The 20792-nt window shown below is 38.6% G+C and overlaps 1 long non-coding RNA gene across 1 annotated transcript in view; it reads right to left on the reverse strand.

Annotated features, from left to right (window-relative positions):
* Positions 1-5443: 5443 nt before the first annotated feature.
* The window catches only part of LOC137332131 (uncharacterized), a 28502-nt gene continuing 13153 nt past the window's right edge, over positions 5444-20792 (reverse strand). The window contains exon 3 of the long non-coding RNA XR_010965597.1: positions 5444-7300. This is a non-coding gene — a long non-coding RNA (uncharacterized lncRNA). The remainder of the gene's footprint in view (positions 7301-20792) is intronic.

Here is a 20792-nt window from a genome sequence, read left to right on the forward strand (position 1 = left end):
GAGGTAGGTTTTAAGGAGTGTCTTAAAGGAGGGGAGAGAGGTATAGAGGTGGAGAGGTGTTTGGCTGAGGGAGTAGGCAGCTGAAGGCACTGCCGCAAATAGTGGAGTGATTAAAGTTAGGGCTGTGCTAGAGGCTAGAATTGGAGGAGTGCAGAGAACCTGGTGGGGTGTAGGGCTGGAGGAGGTTAGAGATCAGGACGGGTGAGGCCATGGAGGGACTTGAAAACAAGGATGAGAATTTTAAAATCAAGGTGTGCCTGGACTGGGAGCTAACGTAGATCAGAGAGCACAGGGGTGATGGGAGAATGAGACTTGGTGCGAGTTAGGATATGGGTAGCAGAGTTTGAGCTCAAAATTAGAGGGTGGAAGATGGGAGGCCAGCCAGGGCAGCATTGGAATAGTCGAGTCTAGAGGTAACACAGGCAAGGATGAGGGTTTCAGCAGCAGATGAGCTAAGGCAGGGGCAGAGACAGGTGATGTTACGGAGGTGGAAGTAGGCAGCCTTGGTGATGACATCCAGAGGTGTACATATTTAACTCTTGCATTGGATGAATCTTGTGATGGTAAGGACAGGTTTTAACTTAATGTTTGTCTATTGTGGTTGATGCCTTCACTGTGAAGGAGGAACGGTTTAACGTTGTCACTAAAAGATCAAAGCCAGTACATTGATATGGAAATTCTGAAAGTCAGTTAAGCAAAAAGCCGTGGTACCATTGCAGAAATTTATCACCTTTGCTATGGATGGGGTGCTAACAATGTTATGATTAATGAATGGGACTTTATAAACCTGATAGCTTTCTCGAATTTTGCACATTTAATTGCATCACTTGTCAGGAGAAACTGAGGTCTTAGAATATCATGAAAGCTGTTTTGAAAATTATGAACTACATTGAAATCTATGCATTGAATCATGGGCAATTGAAAAGTCTGACTGAAGAGTAAAATGACAAATCTTCCCCACTGCAGTGTGCTGGCTGGAGGGAAAAATTGCTTTTTAAAAAATTCATTAATCCTGTATGCATGGAGAGAAAGGGTAAACTATACCCTAAATTAACAGACTGAGTAGATTTTTGGTTTGACATTTCTAGCTGACATGTTGCAGCTGGATAAATTAAATCTTGAACGGCAAGCCAAAATGAAATGTTGCCTGAACTAATGCAGTCTGTTTGATATAAATCAGCTTAAGCTGTTTTGGACTCGTTTGGAGAGGTGAACTGTCACACTTCCTCTCCATGACGAAGGCTTATGCAAATGATAATGCAGAAGCCTCATATCACAATCTTGTGCCTTACATATCACTGACTCTGCCATATATTGATATTTTCACCTATTTGGTTTGAGGCATTTTGGGTTAATTTAGATTAAGATATTGCTCTCAAGTTACAGTCAGTGCCCAGGGGGTTAAATCAACACAACACCCAAGTATTCCACGCAATAACTGCGACCAGATGAAGTAGCTGATGGAATTGTTTCTTGCATACGATGTGAATCGAGGCAATGGTGTTTGCTGATGCGTTCTAGTGACATCCATGTATATGTTAGGATGGCCTCATTCATTTGAGCATGAAAGGTAGCTGCTAGGCATGTGGTGGAAGGTTTGATTGGCAGTTCAACCAGCCAATCCCTGATACAAAACTGGTGGAGGATTAGAAGCCAAATCTTTGGCTTCCTGTCGAGCTGGAACAAAGACATTTTGGAGAACATGGAAACGGAGATAAAGAACTGCGAATGCTGACTTATAAGGTGAAGCTAGGCTATTATGAATGTCATCAAAAACAATATAATCTCATATCAGTGAAATAAACCAACCTTTTAGTTACGGTTGCCCTTGTCTCATTGGTGTCTATCAAACCACTTACTGGAAGATGGGAGAAATGCAAGATTACAATATCCAGTTCACAGAAGGAGGGGTCTCACTTAACTGTCCCCAGTGACATTTGGCAGATATTTGGCAGTAAAGATAAATTTCTGATCATAGGGGACACAGTCCGCTTAAGAAAGGGTCTGGTGATGCTGAACCCAAATCTGTAACATTGACTATAACCTAATTATGTTCATATTGAAAACAAAAAAAGGTATTGGATTAGAAATAAGCTAATTTTAGTGAGATCAAAGGGGACTGTGCTCAGATTTATTTTTTGGAAAAATGACAGATCAGTGCGAGATCATTTTAAATATGAGATGAATAAGGTGCAGGTTAGGCATATTCTGACTAGAAACAAGGGGGTGTGTTAAAGGCTAGAACTACACGATAAATTAGGCTTTAATTAGGCATATGTTAGATATTGGGAATAATAAAGAAAACATTGTAAAGGTATAGAAGAATGAAAGACAGGCTGTCAATATGTCAGTGGGATGAAATTAGTGAACAGTTAGAGAGGCATAGGCTAATCCAGAGCAGTCAGCATAGATTTGTAAAGGGCTGGTCGTACTTAATTAAGTTGGTTAAGTTTTTACTGTGTATAGTTAAAAGGAATATGGTAGGTATTTTGCATATATGGATTTTCAGAAGGTATCTGATAAGGTGCCATATAAGACTTATGATGAAAATTAAAGCACATGGTCTAGCCATATGAATAGTGGAATTGCTATGGGACCCAAAACTGCTAGGGATAAATGGATGTTTTATTGATTAGCAGGAAGTATACAGTATTTTGCCTCAGGAGTCTATGTTGGGACATAGTCGTGAGGAATTCTTTTGATGTTTGCTTATACCAAATTAGGGAGCATAGCAAACTGAGGAAGAAAAGGGATTGCAAGAGGATGTAGACAGGTTAATGGAATGGGTAGATAGTTGGCAGATGCAGAGAAATGTGAAGTAATATGTTATAAGCGAAGTGTATTCGAGATGATAAGATCCTTAACAAAAAGGGGGAACAGAGATTTAAGGGGGCACATATAAATCTTTAAAGTTGAGTGTATGAAGAGGAAACCATAAATAGTCATGGTATGTTACAACAACAACAACTACTACTACTACTTGCATTTATATAGCAGACTTAAGGGAGCGGAGATGAAGGCCATTCCAGGGGGAACGGTCAGGGTGAGAGAGAGTAATGGTCTTAATGAGGATAAGGGCATCAAAGGTGGAGGTGAGGGTATGATTGAGCAGATTGGTAGCTGCAGAAATGTTGTGAATGGAGCACAGAAGGCGGCCATTCAGCCCATCGTGCCTCTGCTGGCTCTTTGAAAGACCTATCCAATTAGTCCCACTCCCCTGCTCTTTCCCCATAGCGCTGTAAATTTTTTCCTTCCAAGTATTTATCCAATTTCTTTTTGAAAGTGATTATAGAATCTGCTTCCACCACCCTTTCAAGCAGTGCATTCCAGATCATAACAACTCTCTGCGTAAACAAATGTTTCCTCATGTCGCCTCTGGTTCTTTGGTGAATCATCTTAAATCTGTGTCCTCTGGTTACTGCCCCTTCTGCCGCTGGAAACAATTTCTCCTTATTTACTCTATCAAAACCGTTCATGATTTTGATCACCTATCAAATATCCCCTTAACCTCTGCTCTAAGGAGAACAACCCCAGCTTCTCCAGTCTCTCCACAAAATTGAAGTCCCTCATCCCTGGTACCATTCTTGTAAATCTCTTCTGCACTCTCTCCAAGGCCTTGACATCCTTCTTAAAGTGTGGTGCCCAGAATTGAACACAATACTCCAGCTGAGGCCTAACCAGTGTTTTATAAATGTTTAGCACAACTTCCTTGCTTTTTTACTCTATTCCTCTATTAATAAATCCCAAGATCTCATCTTTTTAACAGCCTTCTCAATTTGTTCTGCCACTTTCAAAGATTTGTGTACATACACCCCCAGGTCCCTTTGTTCCTGTACCCCCTTTAAAATTGTACCATTTAGTTTATATTGCCTCTCCTCATTCTTCCCACCAAAATGTATCACATCACACTTCTCTGCATTAAATTTTATTTGCCATGTGTCTGCCCGTTACACCAGTCTGTCTATGTCCTCCTGAAGTCTGATACTATCCTCCACGTTGTTTACCACATTCTTAAGTTTTGTGTCATCTGCAAACTTTGAAAATATACCTAAATCCAGGCCATTAATATATATCAAAAAGAGCTGTGGTGTTAACACCGAGCCCCGGGGAACACCTCTATACTTTCCTCCAGTCTAAAAAAAACCGTTCACCACTATGCTCTGCTCTCTGTCCCTTAGCCAATTACACCCTGCCACTGTCCCTTTAATCACATGAGTTTTAACTTTGCTTACAAGTCTGTTATGTGGTCCTTGATCAAATGCCTTTTGAAAGTCCATATACACAACATCAACCACACTACCTTCATCAACCTTCTCCGTTACTTCATCAAAGAACTCAATCAAGTTAGTCAAACACGATTTTCCTTTAACAAATCCGAGATGACTTTAATTTATTAGCCCATACTTTTCCAAGTGCCAATTAATTTTGTCCCGGATTATTGTCTCTAAAAGTTTCCCCACCACCGATGTTAGGCTGACTGGCCTGTAATTGCCAGATTTATCCCTCCCCCTTTTTTGAACAGGGGTGTAATATTTGCAATCCCCCAGTCTTCTGACACCCCTCTGTCAAATAAGATTCTGGGTTTAATACATAGAACATTGAATATAAATGCAAGCCATTGATACCAAATTTGTACAAGACAGTGGTTAGGCCCAAATTGGAGTATTGCATGCAGTTCCATGCATCTCTTGATATTAGAGCCATGGAAAGGGTACGATGATGATTCACTAGAATTATACCAAGAATGAAAGGTTATGGTTATGAAGAAAGGCTTAAGAAATTGTGGCGTTTTTCCCACTGGAACAAAAGATTAATGGTAAACAGTAAATCATTTTTTTTGTGCTGTTTGGCAAATCAGTCACAAGGAGGCATAAATTGAAGATTAGATCCAGAAGTACTTTTTTTCATTGTTGGGCTAATTGGTTATGGATTGGTTTACACAAGTAGGTATTGAAGCAAACTCTATAACATAATTTAAAATGGAATTGATTATTTGAAAAGAAATTGTGCCAATTTGTGTTTTTATTTTTTACCTTTTCTTCCAAGTCTTACTCTTGCTGTAAACTCCATCTTGTCAAAAATGTTGTTCTTAGAGTGAAAACTCCAAGTTGAAGATCGTAAACACCAAATTTGTTAATTGTATGATTTTCCTCCCCACCTCTCTTCCAAACCAGTTGATAGAAAAAGGTTTTCATTTTATTTGGCATCAGCTCTAAAACTGGTGACGTGAAACAAGTTGCCAAACCTCTGCCACCTCTACAGTACCAGTGGAAGTATAGATTTGTTACTTATCTGTAAAGTAGAACTTCTACAAATCTAACTAACAATGATTGTCGATATTTATGACTTGCCCTTGTGTCTCCATGTCCACGTGTCTAATCTTTTTGAAGGTGGGCTGAGAATACATTCAGTAAGGTGAGGTCAGATACAAATCATTAAGTTGTTTTATTTAACAGTAAATCAATATACAGAGCAAACAGTTGGTTCAAACAGTATAACTTGTTTTCACATAATACAAAATAATGAACATGCCACATAAGAACATAAGAAATAGGAGCAGGACTAGGCCATCCGGCTCCTCGAGCCTGCTCCGCCATTCAACAAGATCATGGCTGATCATCTAACTCAACTCCATTTTCCTGCACTATCCCCATATCCCTTGATGCCTTTAAAATCTATAAATCTATTGATCTCTGTTTTGAATGTACTCAATGACTGAGCCTCCACAGCCCTCTGGGGTAGAGAATTCCAAAGATTCACCACCCTCTGAGTGAAGAAATTTCTCCTCATCTCAGTTCTAAATGGCCTACCCCTTATTCTGAGACTGTGACCCCTGGTTCTAGATTCCCTAGCCAGGGGAAACATCCTCCTTGCATCTACCCTGTCGAGCCCTGTATTCTCCACATAAATGGGTCATTGTGCTTGATTGCAACAGAATAATTCTAACTACCCTCCTACCTGAACCTCAGAAAACTTGCTTTCTGCTTAAAATCCTGATTGAGTGTATCTCTGCTTTTATATCTCTGCATTCATAACCCGAGGGGAGCTCTTATACCAGACACCCAGGACCAGGGACCTCCCAACAAAATCGATTACCAAGACTGGCTAACCAACTGCTTATTGTTTACAGTGTTTGTGGAAGTAACTTCAAAGCTTAGCCGATTAGCATTTGAACCACCTTTCATCTAAGTGCCTTTTGAAACTTATGTGAATACACATTGCTTTAAACACAACCATTAACTGCAACTGTTTTTTCCCAAATTCTTTCTGGTCAAAAAATCCCAAAATGTGACAATAGCAAAAGACACTGTAACTAAAAGTCAAATACTTTCTGGGAGCACTTTTTAAAGATGTTTACATTTGGATTCCATATCCATTAATTGTATTCCATTAAAACATCTGAGGATTTGTACACAAGATAGTTTATGGAGTTGTAGCCTGACTGAGCAGTGCTTTGACCAAAACAACAGATTTGAGTAGTGGTACAAAATCCTCAAACAGATTTTTCACTCTGCCTCATTATAATGTAGGTTTGGAGCATTTTCCATTGCTTTTTGACTGTCTGTGTTTGTGGCACAGTCATTGCGTATCGCTTATGCTAAATCTGATTTGGGTAGCAGAATCATCTATGTTTCCTACGCTTATTTTGGACATCAGAACGCTCATTGATAGTAGGAAAGTACATGTCTGGTTATTCCTGTTGTCTGGTTAAGACAGCAGGTAACTGAAAAAATGCTTCACTGCTCAGACTTTTTTGTTTCTTATTAGGGCCTCTGTCTAAATAAAGTCTATAAATGCTAACACAGTATGACATCAATCATGAATGGGGAAGCATTTTTTAATTTCTTGCCTTAGCAAAGGAGGTAGGATAAGAGTAAAATATACTTAGGAAAATATAACTTGTACATGGATTGAGCTAATTTTCCACATCTTTGCCAATGTTATGGGTGGAATAATTTTCCGTTAGCCAGCCACTTAAATGCTGGTTTATTCTATTTAGTGTGATAAAATGCCAATGAGTCATGGCCCCTGTTGGCCTAAGGTCACACAACATAAATATTTGATTTATAACTTCAAATATTCTATTGTTTCTGAAACTACATGGTATTTTGAGAACAAACATTTTGTAGCTGTTATAAAACCAGTTGAGCATTTCCAGTAACGGTCATCTTACATCCCAAGGTTGTGTTACAACCGACAATACATCAATCTCCCTCCTTCTGTTTTGAATGTTGTTGATTTGAGTTTATTTTTTCTGTTCCTGCGGATAACTGGAATTAGCCATGACATTTCGCAGAACCTAAAGTAGAGGTATTGTAAAGGAAAATCAAGGTTGCAGTAGGATGGAATAGTACAGTTTTAATGGAAAAAAAGCCTTTTTTCTCTGGCCGTTTGCTATCCTTTATAATGCAAGTAAATTATTTGTTAACTTTTTTTCTTTCTTCACTGTAACAATGATTGTATTTGAATCCAGTAGCTGTTTTGTAAGTACCAGCATTAGAAAAATCTTCTTCAACTCCACATATCAAAGAGGAAAAATTTCAAATCTACAGACTTTTAAAACATACTAGTAGAGATTGGGTTTATGAAAGTTGTGATCCTATACAATTTATTTTGTAAATTATTTATGATGGAAAATGTTTATTGGAATTCATATGCTTAGAATTAGGAATAACTTAATTTTTGAACATTGGAAAATGCTAGTGGAAAATTTCTATACTGTCCAAACTACTGTCAATCCTATCAAATTATTGAGTTTTACGTCTGCTGGAAAGTGCTGTATTTTCCTATTGTGCATTGAATTATGTACAATAACTACATGTATTGAAGTTATTCAAAACTTTATGAACAATATCTAGTAATTGAACAGTTTCTTTCCAAAATATACATGACCCATTTGGGATGCAGTAAAGTTTCCAATACATTGAAAAATAACTAAACAACAACAACAACTTGTATTTATATAGTGCCTTTAACATAGAATAAATGTCTTGAGGTTCTTCACATGTGAAAGGAAAAAATGAACTCTGAGCCAAAGGAGATGATGTTAGGAAGAGTAAACAAAAACTTGGTCAAAATGGAGGGATTTAAGGGATATCTTAAAGGAGTTGGAGAGGTAGAGGGGTTTACTTGCTGGAAAAAGTATTTACATACACAATAATATCAACCTAACTGTATAGGCATAGAGGTATTTGGAGTAGAAACAGGAGGGATTCTAAGCAGCATCACTGGAATTCCTTAAATGATTTAAAACAATATTATATTAATTATGTTGAGGCTTATCGAGATAAGAGGTGCTGATGGTATGGAATGGAGCACTTTATCACCCAGTATAGCATCATATATTTCTATGACAGGTATAATAAAATTCAGACGCAGAGTAAAGCTCCCTTTTCTCCATTCGCAGTGTGCATTCAACCCAATTGTAGAGGACTAATCCCTGTTGCATACAAATGTTAAATTTCTCAACCAACAATCCTTGTGATCCTTTTTAGTAAGACTGGTCCTTCTGTGGAAATTACTAAAATAACATGGCAGTTTTGTGCTTGGACTTATTCTCACTAGGAACTAGGCTGAGGCTGCTCAATCATATTTTACATAAGATGAAAATCTCTTTCTACCAGCTTATGTGGATGGATATAAATCCTGGTCCCTGAGGTAAAAGGATGATATAATAACCCATTGTGCCACATACTGTCCTCTAATTTTTAAACACTGAGTTACCCCTGTACTGATAAAACCTCTATTGTAATATTAAGTGTGCTTATTCCCATCACTATGATTTTTTTCTTTTTACAGTATTCTAGTTTGCATTTACAGTTTACAAAACATTTATACAAAAATCTTTTTAGCAGCCTATATGTGTCTCCTGGAGTGAGTTTCAAAATTTCAGCCAATGTCATAGGTTGAGCACATCCCTAAGTTTAACTTTGCCTCCTTTAATATTTGTAAGGATTTCATTTTCTGATTTGTATTAGGTATTCCCTTATATCTGCTTCAATTGTCGTATGAACAAATCCTGATTCTCCTCCTTTCGTGAGCCTTTAAAGCATATAAGTGTGTGCCTAAATCTTATATAACTCTTTACATCTCTATTGAATCCGCTTGTTCTAGGCCTAGCAATAATTCTCAGTCCTTAAGGGCATCCTGTTTTGCCTTTAATCCAGTATACACCTCCCCAGAGTCTTCCAGTTATATTTAACTGCCTTCCCTTTTTGAAGTAAAATTTTCAATGATTCATCTTTAGCCTTTGTTCAATGTAAAAAGAGATGCATTTCTAAAATCAGGAATTTTGTACAACTTTTATCTAAAGCCAAGGCATTGAGAGGATTGGGTGGTGCAGCCAATAACTGTTAACTACAGGTGTCTTCTTTTAATTGCTCAAATGTTTCTAAGTCAGCTGTTTATTCTGCTCAAATGGGCCTATCCTGCCTTGCTTATCATAAGTCTTATACCCAATTTACTGTCATTGGTGCATGTTTTAGAAGGAAGAATGTCAGATGAGATCCAGTGCAACATAATAAGGCAGAAGTATATTTGCATAAGCAGAGTGTTTCTCGTCTATGGGTTTATTAGTTCTGATAATGGATAGCAGGACTCTGGCCTGTTATTACATAAGTCCAGTTTATTACCTGTTACATCCTCCCTGACAAATAAAGGAAACCGCCATCCCACTTTATTATTTCAAGTGAATTTCACAAGCTCAAACTATCAGTAATTAAACTGGATAGGGAAAAAGCTTATATTTCTCCAATTTATTTTCGTGTACACCAATTTAGTTAAGGGTATAATCATTGTTGTTAAAAGTGTTTAAAATTTTGGAAAAAAAATTAGGTGCCAGAGTCCTGCTATCCATTATCAGAACTAATAAACCCATAGACGAGAAACACTCTGCTTATGCAAATATACTTCTGCTTTATTATGTTGCACTGGATCTCATCTGACATTCTTCCTTCTAAAACATGCACCATTAACAGTGATGGGAGCCTTTGCTGAAAGTGGACTGTTTAAGTGGTTTGGTGAGAATTTGAGCACTGCCAGAATACGGCACTCCCATCTTTTGTACAAGTGTTTGTTACATCATGTAGTGGAGCAAAGAAAAGAGAAATTTGGTTGAGGGAAGAATCCACATGACAGGAAAGCTATCAAACTCCTTGTAAAATTAAATCTGTTGCCGAATTACCAAGTATCTGCATACTCAGTTTTAGGTCAAAAGTACTGATATTGGCAAAACATTGATTGGGATGAAACCAGGATTACTGGTGGTGCTCATTCTCTCACTCTACAGGTAAAAGAAATACCAAGGAAAAATGTACATAAGCTAAGTACTGCATTGCAATGCCTGGTTACTATAACCTTATCACACAAACAAATAAGCAATATAGACAGAAGAGGATAGATAGAAAGTGAACATAGCATTAGTGACAACTACAATGAAAATGGGACTGTGGACAGTCCCCCTTAACCTTTTCCTCTTCTCCCATCTTTACCTTCTTCCTTTGCTTTCCTTTTGACAAAGGAGAACTTGCATTTATATAGTGCCTTTCATGATCCGAGGACCATCCCAAAACGCTTCATGGTCAATGAAGTACTTTTAATGTGTAATTACTGTTGTAATGTAGGAAAACAAAGTATCTTTGTTGAATAATTCGTTCTACTTACTTATTTTCCCTGATTTAACCCTACTTTTTAGCTACCTCTAATGTTCCGTGTTTCATGTACTGACAGGTTTGGGCGTGGAGTTGAACTATTCACTGTACAATGAGCAACAGATTTCTTGAACCTTTCAAATAATCACATAAATACCAATTTTCTTTCTTTTCATCATATGCTTTTTTGTCTTTAGAAACCAATAAAGCAGGTCACTGCTTTAGTTACATGGCTGAACCTCCATATTCTCTAGTGATTCAGATTGATTACATAGAATGTACAGCACAGAAAAAGGTCATTCGACCCAACAGGTCCATACCGGTGTTTATGCTCAACATGAGTCTTCCCCCCCCTCAACAGAAACAACAACAACTTGCATTTATATGGCATCTTTAACGTAAAACATCCCAAGGCGATTCATAGGAGCATTATCAAACAAAATTTGATACCGAGCCACATATGGAGGTATCAGGACAGGTGACCAAAAGCTTGGTCAAAGAGGGAGGTTTGAAGGAGCATCTTAAGGAGGAGAGAGAGGTGGAGAGGTTTAGGGAAGGAATTCCAGAGCTTAGGGCCTAAGCAGCTGAAGGCACGACTGCCAATGGTGGAGTGATGAAAATCGGGGATGTGCAAGAGGCAAGAATTGGAGGAGCGCAGAGATCTCGGGAAGGTTGTAGGGCTGGAGGAGGTTCCAGAGATAGGGAGGAACAAGGCCACGGAGGGATTTGAAAACAAGGATGAACATTTTAAAATCGAGGCGTTGTTGGACCAGGAGCCAATGTAGGTCAGCGAGCACTGGGGTGATGGGAGAACGGGACTTGGTCCGAGTTTGGATAAGCTCAAGTCTATGGAGGGTGGAAGATGGGAGGCCGGCCAGGAGAGCATTGGAATAGTTAAGTCTAGAGGTAACAAAGGCATGGATGAGGGGTTCAGCAGCAGATGAGTGGAGGCAGAGGCAGAGACAGGCGATGTTACAGAAGTGGAAGTAGGCGGTTTTGATGATGGAGCGGATTTGTGGCCGGAAGCTCATCTCAGGGTTAAATAACCTTCTTCTAACCCTATCAACATATCCTTTCTCCCTCGTGTGTTTATCTAGCTTCCCCATAAATGCATCTATGCTAGTTGTCTCAACTATTTCTTGAACTAGTGAGTTCCACATTGTAAACACTCAGTTTCTCCTGAATTCCCTATTGGATTTATTAGTGATTATCTCATATTTATGGCCCCTAGTGTTAGTTGTATTTTTTTAAAAAATCTGGTCTCCCCTGCAAATAGAAACATTTTCTCCAAGCCTACTCTATCAAACCCTTTCACAATGTTAAAGACCTCTATCAGGGCACCCCTCAGTCTTCTCTTTTCTAGGGGAAAGAGCCCCAGCCTGCTCAATCTTTCCTGATAGGTATGACCTTTCAGTTTTGGTATCATCCTAGTAAATCTTCTTTGCAACTTCTCCAGTGCCTCTATATCCTTTCTATAATATGGAGATCAGAACTGTTGACAGTACTCCAAGCTTGGTTTTATACAAGTTTAACATAACTTCCCTGCTTTTCAATTCTATCCCTCTACAATTGAACCCCAGTGCTTGGTTTGCATTTTTATGGCCTTATTAACCTGCGTCGCTACTTTTAGTGGTTTGTGGAACGCCGCTTCCCACCTTTTTAAGTACAAATTCACCTCTTAATGGATGGAGTGCAAAATGTATCAATTCACCTTTGCATTGGTGAACACTTTTACTTGAGCATAATGGGCTGTATTGGAGAGTTTAGTTCAGAAAAATGTACAGAAAACTAAGTATAAATTGGAATGTATGTTTCTGATGTATATATTTGTGATATTTCATTAGTTTGCCAGTAGATGGCAGCATGTACTTTATAATCAGCAGCAAGGAGGCTGCGCTTTTTAAAAAAAACTATTAAAAATTCAAAGAATACCTCATTCTATTTGTTCATTTATTGATATGGCTAGTTTAATTACATAAGTATGAGATTTTGTTCTCTGGCAGTGAGTTGTCCTAGTTCTTTCATGCATATGAAAGATCCATCGTTAGTGCAATTTTATATTTATTTGAGGGGCATTGCTGGTAAGTTTGAAACACATTGTGAAACAAGGCACACATTGCTGACTCTGCTAATGATTCACTTACTGAATTGTCATTCGAAATCTCACTGCAGTACATTATCACATCTCAAGTGACTGTTTAGGAGCAGTTTTCCATGCAATGCTTTATGAGGATATTGGCTCAGAAAATCAAGATGTAGAATCAGTCTGGGTGGAGTTAAGAAGCACCAAGAAGCAGAAAACCCTGGTGGGAGTTGTCTATTGGCCTCCAAACAGTAGTGGTAATGTAGGGGATGGCATCAAACAGGAAATTAGAGATGCATGTAACAAGGGTACTACAGTAATCATGGGTGACTTTAATCAACATATAGACTGGCCAAACCAAATTAGCAATAATACTGTGGAGGATGAATTCCTGGAGTGTGTACGAGATTGTTTTTTAGACCAGTACGTTGAGGAGCCAACCAGGGAACAGGCTATTCTAGATTGGGTATTGTGCAATGAGAAGGGGTTAATTAATAATCTTGTTGTGCGGGGTCCTTTAGGGAAGAGTGACCATAACATGATAGAATTCTTCATTAAGATGGAAAGTGAAGTAGTCCAATCCGAAACTAGGGTCCTAAGTCTAAACAAAGGAAACTACGAAGGTATGAGGAGTGAGTTGGCTATGATAGATTGGGGAGCTTCATTAAAAGGTGGTGGATAGGCAATGGCTAACATTTAAGGAACGAACGCATGAATTGCAACAATTATACATTCCTTTCTGGCGCAAAAACACAAAAAGAAAAGTGGCCCAACCATGGCTAACAAAAGAAATAAAGGATAGTATTAGATCCAAAGAGTCATATAAAGTTGCCAGAAAAAGTAGAAAGCCTGAGGATTGGGAGCAGTTTAGAATTCAACAAAAAAGGACCAAGAGATTGATTAAGAGGGGAAAAATAGAGTATGAGAATAAACTTGCGAGGAACATAAAAGCAGACTGTAAAAGCTTCTACAAGTATGTAAAAAGAAAAAGATTAGTGAAGACAAATGTAGGTCCTTTATAGTCAGAAACGGGATCATTTATAATGGGGAACAAGGAAATGGCAGAGCAATTAAACAAATACTTTGGTTCAGTCTTCACAGAAGAGGACACAAATAACTTCCCAGAAATGCTGGGGAGCCAAGGTTCTAGTGAGAAGGAGGAATTAAAGGAAATTAATATTAGTAAAAAAAAAGTGCTGGAGAACTTCATAGGACTGAAAGCCAATAAATCCCCAGGGCCTTACTATCTGCATCCCAGAGTACTAAAAGAGGTAGCCATGGAAATAGCGGGTGCATGGTTGTCATCTTCCAAAATTCTATAGATTATGGAACAGTTCCTGCAGATTGGAAGGTGGCAAATGTAACCCCACTATTTAAAAAAAGAGGGAGAGAGAAAACAGGGAACTACAGACTGGTTAGCTTAACATCAGTAGTAGGGAAAATGCTAGGGTCTATTATAAAGGATATGATAACAGGACACTTAGAAAATATCAATGGGATTAGACAAAGTCAACATGGATTTATGAAAGGGAAATCGTGTTTGACAAACCTACTGGAGTTTTTTGAGGATTTAACTGGTAGAATAGATAAGGAGAACAAATGGATGTGGTTTATTTGGGTTTTCAGAAGGCCTTTGATAAAGTCCCACATAAGAGGTTAGTGTGCAAAATTAAAGCACATGGGATTGGGGGTAATATACTGGCATGGATTGAAAATTGGTTAACAGACTGGAAACAGAGAGTATGGATAAATGGGTCTTTTTCAGGGTGGCAGGCGGTGATTAGTGGGGTACCGCAGGGATCAGTGCTTGAGCCCCAGCTAGTCACAATATATATCAATGTATTATTTCCAAGTTTTCTGACGACACAAAACTAGGTGGGGTTGTGAGGAGGATCAAAGAGGCTCCAATGTGATTTAGACAAGTTGAGTGAGTGGGTAGATACATGGCAGATGCAGTATAATGTGGATAAATGTGAAGTTATCCACTTTGGAAGGAAAAACAGAAAGGCAGAGTATTATTTAAATGGTGATAGATTGGGAAATGTTGATGTACAAAGGGACCTAGGTGTCCTTGTATACCAGTCACCGAAAGCAAACATGCAGGTGCAGCAAGCAGTTAGGAAGGCAAGTGTTTTTTTTGGCCTTCATTGCAAGAGGATTTGAGTACAGGAGCAAGGATGTCTTACTGCAGTTATACAGGGCCTTGGCGAGACCACACCTGGAGTATTGTGTGCAGTTTTGGTCTCCTTACCCAAGAAAGGATATACTTGCCATAGATGAAGTGCAGCAAAGGTTCACCAGACTGATTCCTGGGATGGCAGGACTTTCGTATGAGGATCGATCAGGTCGACTAGGCCTGTATTCACTAGAGTTTAGAAGAATGACAGGGGATTTCATTGAAACGTATAAAATTCTGACAGGGCTAGTCAGATTGGATGCAGGGAGGATGTTTCCCCTGGCTGTGGGGGTGCGGGGGGGGGGGGGGGGGGTGGTGGTGGAGTTTAGAACGAAGGGTCACAGTCTCAGGATACAGGGTAGGACATTTAGGACTGAGATGAGGAGAAATTTCTTCACTCAGGGTGGTGAACCTGTGGAATTCTCTACCACAGAGGGCTGTGGAGGCCAAGTCACTGAATATATTTAAGAAGGAGCTAGATAGATTTCTAGACACAAAAGGCATCAAGGGGTATTGGGAGAGAGCAGGAATATGGTATTGAGATAGAGGATCAGCCATGATCATATTGAATGGCGGAGCAGGCTCGAAGGGCCGAATAGCCTACTCCTGCTCCTATTTTCTACGTTTCTATGTTTAGGAGTCTGTAAATGCTTGGAGTTTTAGACCAATGCTTTTGCCACGGTTCATGTCCATTTAGTGATACTGTGTAACATAATTTTATATTCAACTAGTGAATCTCTGAGGGCATTGCTTATAGGTAACCTGTGATTTATAGCACAGTTGTGATGTTTAGCTGCGACCATGGCCTATCCCCTTAAACCTTGAAAAGCAAATCCAGATAATTGCATCTACTTAAAAATACTCCTGAGGTCCACCAGAAGACAGTTGTAAGTATGTGTAAGTTTTGAGCTTCAGATTGCTTTGCATCTGTAACATCTGTCATGTGTTGAACATGTGCTTGATGTATGACTCTACTTCGTGGATCCCTATTTGTTCCCCAAAATGCTGAGGCCAAATGTAGCGCCCATACAGCTGCTCCGGCTGAGAGCAGCTAACTCAGTACAGACTGGAGATGGAACCTGGGGCCGTCCTAGATTTAACCCTTTATTCTCTTAATTAGCAAGGCCAACTCTTTTGTGCATTTGTTGGTGTTGGGGGACTGGGGAAGAAACGGATGTCACAATGGACAATGACAAATGGCAGGTAGTTGCAATTGAATCATCTAATTTGACAAGAAGTGCTATTGTGATTTATTTTACAGGATGATATTGTAGATCCTATGCCACTACCTTATAAAAGACTTTAATGTTATGTTGCGCCTTTGGCATACAAGAAGCAAAAAAATATTACTTTGCTAAAGAACAAATAAAATTTGTTTTGGCAGATAGTGAACGTGATGAATTCCACAATACTGCTCTGGTTTTTATCAGTTACACTAACAGTTGATATTACATAGAATTGCAAAGAATTACATAGAATGTACAGCACAGAAACAGGCCATTTGGCTCAACAGGTCCATGCCGATGTTTATGCTCCACACGAGCCTCCTCCCTCCCAACTTCATCTAACCCTATCAGCATACCCTTCTATTTCTTTCTCCCTCATGTGTTTATCTAGCTTCCCCTTAAATGCATCTATGTTATTTGCCTCAACTACTCCTTGTGGTAGCGAGTTCCACATTCTAACCACTCTCTGGGTAAAGAAGTTTCTCTTGAATTCCCTATTGGATTTATTAGTGACTATCTTATATTTATGGCCCCTAGTTCAGGACTCCCTCACAAGTGGAAAGGTCTTCTATACGTCTACCCATCAAACCCTTTCATAATCTTAAAGCCCTTTATCAGGTCACTTCCTCAGTCTTCTCTTTTCTAATCTGATGTTGATTTCAGATTAAAACAAAGGCTGACTTTGTAATTTTGAAGTACCAATTTATAAATGAAATAGTTTTATGGGACAGCTGGATGGACCAGTGGGTCTTTTCCTGTCTGTCACTGTCGTATGTTTGTGTGTAAAATTATCTTATCTCTCCTTAGTATGCATTACATGTAAATAATCACATTATCTATAAAATTGTTTAGCTAAAGTTGAAACCAAAACTACAACAAAGTAGTTTATAAATAGGCATTTGACAAGATGTCACATAGGTGGTGCATGGTTTTAAAGGAAACATGGTAGCATGGATAGGAATTTGGTTAAAGGTCAAAAACAAAATAATGGTTATGACTGATTTTTGGATGTAAACAATGTTGTCCCTTAGGGGTTAGTGTTAGCAGCATTGCTCTTAATATATCTATAAATGATCTGGACTCTGGTGTATGGTCCACAATATCAAAATTTGCAGATGACACAAAAACAGGGAGCATGGTTAGCTGAAGGAGCTGTAAATGGATTCAGGAGGACATAGTCAGGTTAATAGATCAGGCATATATTGCCAGAGGAAATTGAATGTCGAGAAATGTGAGGTGATACATTTTGAGAGGAAGAATGAAAGGAAGCATGCGTTAAATGGTAAAATATTAAAAGGAATCGAAGAACAGAGAGACTCAGGTACACATATCTCCAAAAGTGGGAGAACAAGTGGATACAACTGTTTTTTTTTAGAAAAAGGACCCCGGGTCCTGGGATCCCAGGTTTTACAGTTAGGGGCGCAGAGTACAAAAGCAAAGAAACAATGTTAAACCTATACAAGTCATTGGTTAGAATTGCCTTTCCTGTTTGGGCATCCTACTGAAGGATGTCAAAGGCATGGAGAGGCCAAAGAAGAGATTTATTGATGATACCAGAGATGAGAGGCTTTTATTATGAGGAGAGACTAGGGAAACAAAATCTTTTTTCACTAGAACAGAGATGATTAAGAGGAGATCTGAATCAAAATTAAGGAGTTTTGATGAGTTAAATAAGGGGAAAAACTTTTTGCACTATTTCATGAATCGATAACTAAAGGGCACATTTAAAATCATCAAAAGAACAATGGGGGCGGTTAGGAGAATTTTTGTTTTACGCAGCAGTTTGTTAGGACATGGAATGCCCTACCAGCAAGAGTGGTGGAAGCAGAATGCATAATAGCTTTTAAAAGGGAAATGGATAAATAATTGAAAATAAAAGGGAATGGGACTAAATGGTAGTTGTGTCAGACAGCTGGTGCAGGCACAATAAGCTGAATGTCCGCCCTCTGTGCTGTTCATTTCTATGATTCTAAATGCAAGAGATCTAGAGAATACTGAACATGTAGTTGTTAAATATGTTCATTGCACCAGTTAAGGTGACTGCCAATTCATGAGTGAAAGTGATTAGAGGCTGTCATTAGTGTGTTGCTTGTGACACTAATTGGCATTGGGTTGTCGAGAGGGATGCAGTGATGGAGAATGTGTCTATGCTGCTTCACTTGACATTAGTAACAGGTTTGTTTGGTTCTATGTTATTTAGTTATTATTTGTGCAATTTCTTTGAGTCAGTAGTGTAGCACCAGTGAACATCTTTCTCGTGTCATTCACTTCAGAATTGTAAGTGAGATGCTTTGGTTACAACTTGCATTGATTGTGAGAATGAGAAAATAAATTTTTGATTCATTTTTAAACTATCAACATTTCAAGGGAAATGTTTTTTGAGATTGTTATCTTGTGAGAGCAATTATTTTCATACCCTACACGTGAGTTAGCAAGGATATGTTGTATACTATTCTGATCAAACATTCATGATATAAATACCATAGTAGAGCGAATAGAGAAAATCTATAATATATTCAAATTCTTGCATAGAATTCCTGTCTACAAAATCTTTCTGTTGTCACATTTATGTATCATCTTTTTTCTATTATTCCTTTGTCCATATTTATAATGGAAACTGCCTAAGTAAACTTGTAATATTGTAATTACACTCTCCGATCTGTAATGATGCTGTAATGTCTCGGTTTTGCATCTCCCAGGTCCTCAGTCTCTACTGCAGAGAAACTTCTATGCTCCAATCAACTCTACTCCCAAATTTCTGTCAGTTTTGCTGGTTAGCTTGTGAGGCTTTGAATATAATGTTTTTGAGGGAAGTCCTATAGCTGTGATGTTGCATGTTTTGTCCCCAGAAAATGTGAAAGGCTTTGTGCTGGTCATTGTGGACTGTAGATGGGGCTTTGTAGGCCAGGTTAGCTTGGTTCCAACTGTGCATTTATGCTGAAAGCTACTGTGGTGGTTTGAAGTTGGCATTCAGTTACAGTCAGAACCTGACTGGTTTGAGGATCGTGTGCCTGTAGGGAGGTGGAAGGCTATGGCTTTAATGCTATGGTTGCAAGGAAACTCCCTGGCCTTGAGATCTAGTCCAGCGTTTTCAATTGTGTTGAAGTGAAGACTGTTGTAATGCTGAAGGTCTTACTGTTCAATTATAAAAATGTAGAAAATCTGTAAGGCAATTTTGAACTTCATGGAAACTTTAACAGTCTTGAGGAAAATGTGGTTTACTTTGCTTATTTTTGTCTTCTTTTGAGTAAGCCCACAAAGTTCTCAATTAGCATGCATGTGGTTGCCAAGAAACAGGTGCTGTGTCACAAACTGGAAGTAGTGTGAGGCATGGTGGAGTTAATCCAGCTGTTTTATGGTCATGCTACAAGTCTATTTGTTGAAAATAACTACGACTGTAATTTTTAATGGATTGAGACAGTAAATAAAACTTCCAATAAATTGTATTTTTAAATATTAAAATATACTTTTAAGAGAATTTTACATTTTGAGAATTTATACATTAATACTCCACCTGAAAATTACATTGTTTTCAAACATAAAAATCAACACTCCCAAAACGATGTAGTTTCTGAGAAAAGTTGTGATTCAGGCACATGGGTGCATGACAATGAACTCCTTATAGTATAGGGCCTGTAGTAATAACTGTGGACTTGATGGTATCAAAGAGTGTTAATAACAGGGATTTACTGGATACATCAGGTCACTTCTATATCCTGAAGGGCAACAATTTACCAATTAGGGCCAAAATCAGCAGTAAATATTTGTTTTACTTAAACAAGATCCACAAGAATAGGAACATTAATATGATCTGCTTCATATCCCCCAAGAAACTGCATTGCCTGCTGAGGTGTACAGACCAAGTAGGTACCAGGTTTAATCTCTGGTTCTAACTTAGCAGAGGCAGTGTTGGCCACAGTCTCCCTGTGGATAGGGTGGAATAACAGGAGATCAGGATTATCCGTCCTTTTTGTTATCCAGCGATCTGTGTTGGAAAGTATGGTTGTGTTGATGTTGGGCTTCCACAACACCAGGCTTGGCTGTGATGCCTTACAGTGGAATAGCTTCACTATTTGACTCACACAGGAGGAATGGCCACTTGTTTGAGGTACCAGAGTCTCGTGCCAACAGTACCTGAGCATAAATCATTGCCTTCAAGAGAGGGAAGAAAAACGATGCTGCAAGTAGTGAAAACAGGAAATTTCCCCCTTTTTGTTCCTTCTCAGCTATAAGATTGAAATATTTGCTTTCTCCCATTACGTGCAGTATTCTGGATTTAATACACGTGCTGTAGTGTCCCGTAGATGCTATGCTTAAGGAGATGTTAAAGTAACATTCATTTTCCTCTAGGCTCAATCCCAAACTATTGCACTATGATCAGGATTAATTTATGGATTAGTTGCAATGCATTAAAGAGATATCATAATGTGGGTCACAAATTTTGTGAAAAAGAGAGACTTTTTGCCAATCCGAGCTGATTAATATGCTTATGTAAGCACCCATCCGTAGTGCTAGGAGCCCTTGCTTATCCAAATGTAAGGACAATACTTCAAGGTATTGTTTAATCTACATTTAAAGAACATTATAATTGGATTATGACAGCATGAAGACAACTAAATGACAACCTACTATTTTTGTCAGATGCTCAGAAATTCATA

The sequence above is a fragment of the Heptranchias perlo genome, chromosome 14 (assembly GCF_035084215.1).
Source record: "Heptranchias perlo isolate sHepPer1 chromosome 14, sHepPer1.hap1, whole genome shotgun sequence".
Classification (NCBI taxonomy): Eukaryota; Metazoa; Chordata; class Chondrichthyes; order Hexanchiformes; family Hexanchidae; genus Heptranchias; species Heptranchias perlo.